Source organism: Bactrocera latifrons, unplaced genomic scaffold (assembly GCF_001853355.1).
Source record: "Bactrocera latifrons isolate USDA-ARS-PBARC rearing strain unplaced genomic scaffold, ASM185335v1 scaffold_193, whole genome shotgun sequence".
Classification (NCBI taxonomy): Eukaryota; Metazoa; Arthropoda; class Insecta; order Diptera; family Tephritidae; genus Bactrocera; species Bactrocera latifrons.
Genome location: NW_017535441.1, coordinates 569,196 through 581,181, shown reverse-complemented (window position 1 = coordinate 581,181; position 11,986 = coordinate 569,196). Strand labels below are relative to the sequence as shown.

The 11,986-nt window shown below is 34.3% G+C and overlaps 1 protein-coding gene across 1 annotated transcript in view; it reads right to left on the bottom strand.

The window, feature by feature from the left end:
• LOC108967643 (actin-3, muscle-specific) overlaps window positions 1-473 on the bottom strand; it is a 3,079-nt gene extending 2,606 nt beyond the window's left edge. Inside the window, exon 1 of the mRNA XM_018931196.1 lies at window positions 378-473. The gene's annotated coding sequence lies outside the window, so the exon portion shown is untranslated. The remainder of the gene's footprint in view (window positions 1-377) is intronic.
• Between the last annotated feature and the right edge of the window lie 11,513 nt (window positions 474-11,986).

The following is an 11,986-nucleotide window of genomic DNA, read 5'->3' as shown; positions in this document are numbered from 1 at the left end:
CTTTTTTTATTGTTGCTATAAACAATTTTAACTAGTTTCCGACACATAAAAAAATTAAAAAATTTGTATATTTTCTAATAGTACATAATACATTTTCAAAAAATTTAAAAAAAATCAATTTTCAAGATAATATTTTTACTCAGAACACATTTTGCTAGAGTGAAAGTACATTTTAACTAATAACAAGTATACAAACTAAAAACATCTTTCCAACAAAAAAACTTTTTTCAAATAAAATTTTTCACAAAACTTAAAAATCCTGCAAATCAAACACCAAACAGCTTTATTGTTTAAGCTGTTTTTTCAAATAATCCTAAATGTTTTTCACACATTTCACTTTTTATAATATGAATATTATTTCAAATGGTGACACCAACCTTTCTAATTAAATAATGAAATGAAGAGACAAACCTACACTTTCACCGTAGAACTGCGAGTGACTACTGGACATGCCACCACTAATATTTATACTGTCTACAAGAATCAAAACCAAATGAAATTTTCATTTTTCAAAATCGCACACAGACAAAAGAAATTCCACTTGTACAGGCACGCACACATGCGCACCGTAAATACACATACTAACAAACACTTGTGGGCTGTACGAAAATGCCGTAGGTGTGCTGTTATGGGTGTGGGGTGCTATCCGTATAGAAAACATGCACAGACGCTAGCGCATAGGCGCTTTTCGCTGAGCGATTTTTCGAAATAATTTTGCGGAAGAAGAGCGGTGGATGCGCACCGAAATACACAAATATTTAAAGATTCCTCATACTTCGAAGCAGGAACATACATATAAATGCACACACACACGCCCGCATCCATATGCATATGAGCTTTGCCTCCGAGTTTTCGAGTTTTCAGCATTTTTCATTCGATCAAAACATAAATGGACTGCCAGCCGTTACATGTTGCCGTTGATAAGTAAAAACATTCCAATACAAAGACAAATATAACTGTGCGCTGTACATTCAACGCCCCCCACCAACACCCGCCAGCGCGCAACGACGAGCGCACAAGTGATTTTGCTCCGATCTCGTGCCGAACACCGACTTGTCGGCATAGCAGCACGAGTGAGTGGGCCGAAAAGTTGGCGCTGCGGAGGCCGCTCAAAATCGGCAATTAATTTTTGAAAATAGAAAAGGTGCCAACCGTATTCCAAACATTGTGGCAACAACACCACCACACCAAACGGCCAGAACACACACCAATACCAAGGCGCGACGCCAGTCCAACACTGTGACAAGTGCAACGACGCCGTTACTGTTGTGGCTGCGGAAAATATTTTTATAAAAATATTTCTCTATTGTTGTATTTGTTTTTAAATTTCGTTGTATTTGCTTTTGTTGTTGTTGAAAATTTCGCTTTGTATACAATATTTTGGCCCTATATGCACCCGCGCACTCATGAGTGCGTCACCCCGTTCGCGACCCCCTAATGGCGACGAGAGTGGCTATTTTGCTGTTGTTGTTGTATTTGTACTCTGGGCATTTGTATTTATTTCGTATTTTCCTTTATTTTTGCTTAAAAAATAGTTGCAATTTTTTTGTTGTTGGCAGGAAACATCTTCATCGCTTGTTTATGTTGGGCATTTTTTGAGTATATTTAAGTGGCAACGTTGGCATCCAATTGCTTCATCCCATAAATGGATTGGATGGAATATTGTGGGCAGCGGCAGCGCCAGCACACACATGCGTTCCTTCGCACATACATACCGATGTATGTATGTTTGTAGAAGAGGAATTTGTGCAGGCAGTTGCAAATGTTTCAGCATTAACCCATTCGGTGACGTAAATAACAGACGAAACAGACGAGCATTTAAACGCACCTTAAATATTTTAATTAGCAGTATTTTAAATTTATATTCATATCAATATTTTTTTGCTTAACAGTAACCAACTCCAAATTTGGGCATTGATGAGTTTTTTTTTATTATTTCATACCTGTAAAATGTATGCAAAGTGTGTGGGTTGACACCAAAACTTTTGCGAAGTCTTATCAATTGATAATGACGCAGAGTATGATTATCATAACGCTTTTTGCCGTAATCTGCCGTCAGACTTTTTGGTGACACACCTCCTGAATTATTAGAAATGACACATTGAAATCTGAGTAATCTGTAATACTCCCTAATCGTGCCACTGTCAATACTAGATATATATAATAGTTCCATATTAGTCTAAAAACCAATATTACTAAAACTATAGGGGGTATTCTAGCCTAGAAATGAAAGAATATATATTTTATTTGTTATATTTGATAATTAATTTTTATTTAATTATTTTTCCTGCAACTGTCTTTTTCAAAACCTTTGGAGATTCTTCTTTATAGACGTATCTATGGCTGGTAATCTCCAAAGATCAGTTTTTACTATTTAAAATTTTTTTTCCTTGTTTGAAAAGGACGATGAAAGGTAAGCATTTTGAGATGGCAGAGGGGATCCACCTCGGCTCTCAAGGCTCTTCCGGAGAATGCCTTCAATGCTTGAAAATCGCGCTGGCAGCTATTTTGAAAGTTTTTAAAAAATTGCAACGAGAGGTTCAATAAATTTGTTTAAATCGACTCAATCCTATTACTTTCTGGACAAACCCTGTGTATGTAAAGTCAACCGGAATTTCGAAAATATTTATGACTATAAAGTACTACTAAGAGAAATACTGACCCCATTAAACCCATTTTAGATACATAGACATATTGTCAGGAAACGAATAGCCCTAAATTTCAATTAAATTTCTCACACACCTAGCGATATTTTCGGTAAAAAGTTCACAATAAGAACTGGGGTCCTCATATTCGGTCCCTTAGGGACTTGTGTAGTTTAGGTTCGTTTTGAAAAATGTTTAGTCATAGGATGGCACACTTAAAAGGCATTATTCGTGTAATGTTGTATCCCGTTGCATTAATTACTGTTTTATTTGTATACGGAACTTGAAAGAATTAGATGGAATTTCGAATTGTCTTATATAGGAAATAGGCGTTGCTGTACCTCATTTTCATCATTTTTTCACTGTCACTTAAGAATATCAGAAATATGTTATGTTGCTTGATATCGGCCGATAGGTCATGGCCAAATTCGATTGCCACCCCTATAAAGATTTCTCATACCATCTCGAGTTATATTAATTATTATTCAGTTCATCGCGATTTAGAAATTTAATATCAACGTCATATGTTTCCAAAAGTTCAATTTATTAAGCAATATGGAACAATGCCATCAGCGACGATTGACCGTTAGAAAGCCAACACTTGCTCAAAAATAAATGAGAATAAGGCAATGATTATAATTTATATTTTAATAAACATATTATAAGGTATTTTTGAAAAATATTCCGTTGATGTCGACGTAGATTACTTTCGTGTAGGCCGTCCAAAAGCATTAATGGAATCATCTTACATTCATTATAGCATGAAAATTTAAAAATAAAAAAATTTCACGTTGGATCCCTAAAGATGCGTTTCCCGTCGATCGCTCAAAAAAAAAACTTGTCGATATGCTTCGAAACATGTCTATGAAATCGTGGGTTTACACATAAGAGCCCAAAGGTGATTATCAAAAGTTGTTCGCACACGAGGCACGTCCAAGCAAATGGCGCTCTGTTTTTTTGGAACAACTAGATATATCGCAACCATATCACAATAACAACGGAAAGCAATAAATTCTGAGATATTTACAACCATCATTTTGCCAGTTGTCTTTCAAGAAATCAGGAAAACCAAACGCCAAGGACGGGTCTTCATCACACATCGACTGAAACAACTGCAGTTTTGAGCATCCAAAACTATTTGATGACTAATCTACCTTAAAGTCCAGGCATGGCACCGAATTACTTCTTTTTATTCCCGTACAAAAAAATAAACTAAGAGGTCAACATTTTTCGATACCTGACCTGGCGGTTGATATGTTCAAAAGGAAATAACTCAAAAGTGCTTCTAAAATTGGTTCAAACGCAAGTGAAAGTGTATAGATCTTATGGGAGAATATTTTGAAGAACAATAACGCGATTTTCGCTAATTAAAATTTGTTTTTGTTCTCTAATCATAAAACATAAAAGGCAACCTATTGAACAACAGAAATCGACAAACCGAGGTCATATACTTTTTTACTTTTTCGTTTATATTGTTTGTTGGTTCTCCGATACCTACTTCTATCTTTCATACTTAAAATAATTTCTTGTAAATCCACTAAGGTTTTAGCACTTATTGAAAAATAAATTCAAGTTAATTGTTATATGAGTATACCGCAAAATATAAGTTAATATATATATATGTACAAATATGCTCTAAAAATCAAGAGTTCTATTCCGCCACTTCCTGCTCTTTAGCGTCAGTCATGAACAAGGGCGCACTCATATCTTAAGAACTACATATTTCAGGGATTAGTTTCCATATATCTAAGAACCTAAACCTATTTTTAAACTCACAGCTATGCTTTGTTGGATAGGTCATGTATGGCTATTAAGAAAAATTGGAAACAAGCGCAAACGAGACTTTTACTGATACTCAAGTGAAGAAACTTAATTTATTTATAGCTATAAATTTACATATACCCTACACAGAATTAAGAAGTTTTATTTTCTATTAAGTGAAAATTGAAGATATAATTTTCGAAGAAGACAAAAGTGAAAGAAAAAACAAGTAAAATTTCTATTTAATGAATTATTAACTTCTATTTTCTACAGAAATTGTTGAATTTTCAGAAATATATGCATTTTAAGGTGGGTATAATCGGCATAGACATCAAAGATGGAATTTGGAGAGCGCAAAAGAATGAAAATAAAACAAAATGCTGTTTTTTTACGCTAGCAGGTTGATGAGTGAATTTCGTGTTTAAAAATAGGAAAATCTGTCAAATCAAGCCCGTTGATAAATATAGCGATTTCGGAGACTTTTGTATATTTTTGTGTGTATGGCTGTAAGCGCGAAAAAGTTCATATTATTAGCTGATATTAGTGTTTTAAAAATATTCATGTACATATGTATATATGTATATACTTATATTTTAGCTATTGTGTTTTTGTAGAAAAGTGCTTGTATATTAAGTTGTTGACACTTTGTTTACTTGAAACAAAAATCGATATGAACATTTATGAGCATTGACATTGTTATTGCGCTTTTCCATTTTTAAATTGCGTTAGAAAAGTGTATTTTCCAAGACAAATATCATTCGACTGCATAGTCTGGTGCCAACGCTTAAGGCTTCACCACTGAAACGATCTAAACCTGCAAAAAGCAAATAAGTTTGCAAAAAGTTTTTAATAGCTGAAACCGAAAACAAAACTTTACAACAAAACGAAATGTATACAGTTTATTTGTTGGTCAAATAATTTTTCAGCACCAAAAATATGTTTTTAAATATTTACATATTTAAATATGTATATGCACTTTTTTTCATCGACACGGTTTAAGCGCGCCGTTTTAATGGAACAATCCGGGTCATATTTGATCTCCTGGCAGATTGTACGACTTTTTATACATTAGAATTCCAATTTGTGTGTACTCGGGATCGGTGTACATTTTAGTTTGGCACGGCGCATTTTACCATGCGTGTGAAGTTTGAACAAAAAAAAAAAATTGTGATGTGCTGAACACAATGCTCGCGACAGACTGCAAATGACATCTGTCAAATATTAAAATACACACGTTCTTATTGACAGAGTTATTTTGACAGCTGCACGACTACACGACTGCAGACCGACAGTTGTCGTTCTCGCCAACTTCAATATTTTCTTATATTTGCCAACGACAGCAGCGTTGACAATAGAGAGATGAGGAAGAGTGGTGATGCCACTAATATGTAAAATGTAAAATTATTCAAACATCTAACAAACCTGACGTTATTTTACAAATAAAAGCATAACATAGCTCTGTTACGTCATTTATAATAACAATTGATAATTTAAAACAAATAAATTTACCTATTTACTTATTTTTTGCTTAAAAAATTTCACTTAGAACAAAATATTAAAATTTCATTGAAGTGCAAGGTATTAGTATGGCCACAACGAAATTGTGTACATGCAAAATGGTCATGCCGGTCATTGTTATGTTGCTGCCTTCTCACAAATGTTCATGTAGATGGTCCATAACGCCATTTTCAGTTCACTGTCGTGCAGCTGCAGTCTGTCGCGACCATTGTGTTCAGCACATCAGCTTTGTGTTCCAATAGCTGCTTACACACCAAATTTACTTATTCGCTTCAGGAACGGCACCAAGAGTTGATTAAGACAATACAACGAAGAGTTTTTCATTCACTTTTTCGTCGAATATGTATTCTGAAACACCGACCTGTGCTTTCAAAGGGAGAATTTGATGAGCATAATAAACATTTACTAAGTGAACTCTTTAATTTCTTTTAATTCTTTCAGAAGAACTAGAAAGGCGTGCTACCCTATACCAGGGTAAACAAATTTTATGGATGAGCTTACTTAACGGATATAACAAGAAAATGATCACTCATTTATTTTTGACTGAAAACTTTCATTTTACATTTTTACATAACAAAGAAAATTAAGATTCCAATAATATTATATGTAATAAGTATCGAAGAAACTTTAACTCACCTCATAAATTATACATATTATTGACCTTTTACGATTTATGAGGAAACTCCTTATAAGAACTCTATAAGTCAATTTTATCAACCTCAAAACCATATTTGGCAATAAAAATCTTTTCCAAGTAGTTTATCACAAGCCAGAAATATTTTATCTCAATCACCGAGTATTGATCCTGAATATTCAGTCTGCACTTTAGCATTTTTGGTCTGTGTAGAATTAGATGGTTTTATTGAAACCGAAATGTCTTCTAATAGGGTGTATACCCGAATCTTATAAGTTTTCAAGCGTTTCTCAACTGTCATAAGAAAACTGGATAGAAACCTTGTAATTGTCATGTGAAGAACAAGTAGAGAAGAACTGAAGAGTTAAAATTTAAGTTTTAGTGCTCTGATAAACTCATGGCCAAGAGGTATTTGCATCATTCATATTCAGGAAGCTTTTTACGTCCCTCAGGGCTGGTTCCTTTGGTCCGTTAAGTATTGAAAACAAATGTGTAGATAAGTTAAGTTTTTTTGAACGTCGAGGTTACGAATAATTTTCTCTATACTACTACTGCCAGTGTGTCTGGAAGTCTGTTGACTATAGTGAAAAAAACTCCAAAATAGCCTAGCAATTATTAGAATTTTTTTTGTTTTTTTTTTTATTTAGAGGCCAAGGTTGTGGAAATATGCGTTGAGATAAAAAGCACCCGCAAATTGTAATTAAATGCTGCGAATGTTTGAAAAGGTTTACTGGGATTCAGTGTTATCCAAAACAAAAGCAAACGAGTGGTACAAAGCCTTCAAAGACGGTCGAGATCGTTGAAGGCATGCCTCGTTCCGGACGACTTTCGACCTCTTCCATATGTGAAAATAATATAAAAATTTGGGTGTTTAAAAATCGACAGGCAAGTGTTAGATAGATGGCAAGAGATCTCGACATCTCTCGATGGTGCGTTCGAATGCTTTTGGGTTTGAATTGTCTCAATAAAGCTGAATTTGTTTCGCATCGAGACACGATTACGACAGAACTTAAAACCAAAAATGCACAACCGTATTCCGCAAACTGAGGTAGCCGCTCCGTGCAAAACCATTTTCAATCGATCGAAAGCCTAAATTCGCTGAAGGAGCTGAAGGTCTACACAAAAAGTGTTTATGAAAAGTGTTTTCACAATGTATATTTAGATGAATTAAATTTAACTAAATTCTAAAAAAAAATATTTTAAGACAAATCTATTATTACCTACTTCATATCGAATATATTATTTATTATTTCAATAAAATAAAATTATTTGAGAAATTGACTTATTGTTATTGCTTGGATATAATTTTGGATTTTGGCACTCTTATGGCTGGACTGAGTCATGTCTTAAGTTTTGACGGTTTTTGAGAAGATGAATAAGTGGTTATAAAATGAATATTCCCAAAAACAACAGGTGGTCGATTATCTATAAATACATGAAAAACTCTAGCGCAGTGGGTGTGCAGATTTAAAAGCGGAATAATTAGATTAATAAAACCGAGACGCTAGCGCATACATTTATGCAATAAAATATTTAATGGTCAAAATTAATTGCATAATTGCAACGGTTTAGTGAGTAACGGTGTACTAAATTTCAGTAGTCAATTATATTTTGCATATATACACATACATATACTTGTATGTACAAAGTCAAAGTCAATTTGTTGACAAGAGAATTATACTCCGCTAGTTTTGAGAGCAAAACCCTCTCCTAAGCAAAAGGAATCGAATAAGTGTAGTTTATTATTGCATTTTTATGACGTCAATAAAAAAAAGTTGTATGGGATGCAAAACAAGCTCTGAGCAAAGGAAATAATTATGTATGTATGTTTGATAAATTCGTGAGCAAATTAAAAATTACTACAAAATACCACATTCGTACATATACTCATACTCGTATGCATATACATATATATACATATATATATACATATGTATATTCCTGCACCAAAGTAAATATTTATGTTTCAGGAATTAATGGCACTTTGTAACTTGCAACAATTAGCTTTTGCACTTATTTKCAACGCATACACTATACATACATACATATACACACATAAGTACATGTATGTGCGCGTGTGTGAGTTTAGCCACCTGCCGAGGATGTTGTCACGCGCTAAAAATTAACATATATTGTGTAAAACAACAATAAAAACAAAAAACAAAAACATTGCTGCGGGTAGTTCAAGTGTGGGCGCTCAGTTTATGCACAACAATGTCTCGTTTCACATAAAGAGAAAAGCAAAACAAAAATAAAATCAGTTTTGTAAAATAAAAGCCGCAAACATTTGTAGATTGCCACAGATTATTTTCAAGGCTGCCTAATTTCCTAGGCTTTTGAGTTTATTATTACTCATATAAAAATAATTTTGAGAAATTTTTTAGAGTGTTTGAAAATTTTTCAAACAGCTGACCATAAGCTGAAGCACCTATAATTTATCTTAATTGGTATTAATTCATCTTTATGGTTATGGCATATAAAATCACAGCGGAGGAGCACTGAACTACGGCTAAAATGATTTGATTTTAATGTGATTAATTTAATAATTTATAATAATCTTGAAGTATACAAATATCTTTTGTTTGGAATTCTGGTAGGCATAAATGAAAACTAAAAATGTACTTTAGGAAATCGTAAAAATTAATTTCGAAATTGTGAATCGATGATTTTCCTTAATGGCACCACTCAATATCTACCATTATCGCGCCATGATAACCGACAATTTGATGCCTGAAATTGAAGCTCGTGATCTCGGCGACATTTGGTTTCAACAGGACGCCGCGACTCGCATCAGTCAGTGGATTTACTGAGAGAACACTTCGGTGAGCAGATAATTTCACGCACCGGTCGATAGTGTCATATTATTCTGTTAGACTTTTTCCCATGGGGATGAGTCTAAAGTCTATGCGAATAATCCCGATTGATTCTAAGCTACCAGTCGAAATACTCGAACGAGCCATCGACATTTGAACTCAATGGGATACACTTAAAATACCGAAGTTTAAAATACCGACACTTCAAAGTAGCCGCAAAATTTAAATATGGAGCTAAATCAAAATACCGACAAATCAAAACATCGACACATCACAACACCGACAAATCAAGAAAGGGTGGCAGTTCGAGGCCGTGCGGCATTAGGCCTCCGGCCACGAACACGCTCCAGATCATAACCCTTAGTCAGCAGAATTATCTTTCTCTGCTTCGATAGTAATAAGGGCGGACAAGGAAATATTAAGATGTAACATAAAAGGGTATAAGCTAGTATTAATATTGATTTTCAACAACAAGTTTGAAGGGCAGCATAGCTACTGCTATCCGATCTGAACAGTATCTTCGAAGTTTATAGCGACTTGGGTTGTGACTCTCACCAAAGGTGGTGTTATAACTCTACAAAAATGTAATCAATCCAATAATATTCTATGGTGTTGTCTGGTAGAAGGCRCTCGAAAAGGCTACACTTGCTAAAAAGYTTAAACCTACTACACCAATGTCATATGAAACCTAGCACCCGAGGACATTGCCGGTAGGTGTTGGTTGCAAAGTATGTTCGATTTTATCGCATTCAATAACGTATATTTAGTCTGATTTTATTCTTTTTTGAGCTCTATCAAGCAGGCGTGTTGTTAGAACCAAACAACATTTCCTCATATTGAACTAATAATGGGATATATATAAATTTTTCTTAAAAGAGAACATGTTTATGTCTGTTACCTTCTATCAATAATGACGTTATAAATGCGTAGCTGTTAATTTCCTGGTCGAGTGTCATKTAAATAATTATGAGATATTTGAGAAAATAGTAATATCATTAGGGAAACGTTTTCTATTTTTGGAACGCCCATCTGTAACCCCAGATATAAAATTTGAGCTCTACCCTTAAATTGTTACTTCTAACCTATTTGCAGCAACTCACTTTGAAGCGTGCAATTATTGAACTTGTCACTCGTAACCTTTTGATATACGAGTATTATATGTACGTAACTCTGCACCAAACATAGYCTATCTCGCTTATTTTAAGTTTTTCGAAGCAACTGTTAATAAAACATAATTATTATACACACAAATATATACTCCTCACAACTACATCGAAATCTCTCAGCTGTTAGCAAATGTAAGCGCACGAAGTCAGCGAATACAATATTTCAATATTCCYCAGATTGCGGATGGTTTGCATTGGCAATTTCATGGTTTTTTGTAGCTAAGCTGTGTATTTAGCATATCACATATATTTTTAATAAATGAATGAGCATCAATACATCAGCAAACAATCAGACAAATACACCTCAATTCAAATGCATACCAGGTAAGTGTGTACGTGAGTGTGTGTGAATACAAAGTTGTCCACCGTGTGATTAAGTGCTCACCTCAATTGCTCGAATATTGAGTAATTTCGTACGACATTAATTCAAATTGAAATGCACTTGTGTTGCTATTGCTGTTGTTGGTGTTGCCGTTGAACATAGGGATGACATAAATAAATATATTTATCATCTGCGATTTTCGACAATCAGCAAAAAACGCAAACTACAACAAGTGCCTGCAATGCAACATATTATGAGCGAATAGATGAGCGACTATTGTGGCGGCGCACCTTTTAAGGATGCGTTCACCTTTTCGTCGCGAACGATCTATGCGCTAGTGTGGTTGTTGTGTGATGGTTGTTAATTGTCGTTATAGTTTTAACTGTAATGTGTGGCATGTATATGTATTTATATTTTACTAGCGCTGTGCTTGTCACTGTGCGCTGTGACCACTGTTGCGGTTAGTTTTGCCATTGTGGTTGTTGTTGATATTGTTGTTCCGCTTTTCATATTTATCGCCTAACGAATTTATGAGCGAGCTCTGCAATTATTTTTAATTCGAATTGTGTGCCAAAAATGCGTATAAATATATATGCATATGAAGCCGTGCCGTTGTGTGTGTACACAACGAAACATCGAAATGCAACTCAATGAGCGTTGTTTGGCGCGAAATTCAAAAAAAAAAAAAACATAAATAATTATAAATAAATAAGAAAAAAAGATGGAAATAGAACAAGAAAAATCGCTGACATCTACTTAACGAATGCGAAATAAATGCACAGTTCTCAGGCGCTCATACATATCTACATATTTGTGCACAACAGCTATATTTATGCATGTATATGTGTCACGCAAATGCACGGCGTTATTAATTTTTGGTTTTTTTGTGTGAAATTGTAGAAATTATTTGATAATTATTTCACCGCAGAAATGTTATAAGCTGGTTGCATGATCGGAAGCTAATTTAATCACATAATAATGTGATGTACTTAACAACAGTGGAGGGTAGACACTGTCTCTTATACACATCTAGATGTGTATAAGAGACAGATATGCACCTCGCTCTAGTCGACCTATCTTTGAAAAAGTCGGTTATGGAAAGTATTGACCAGGACCGTCACATAAGC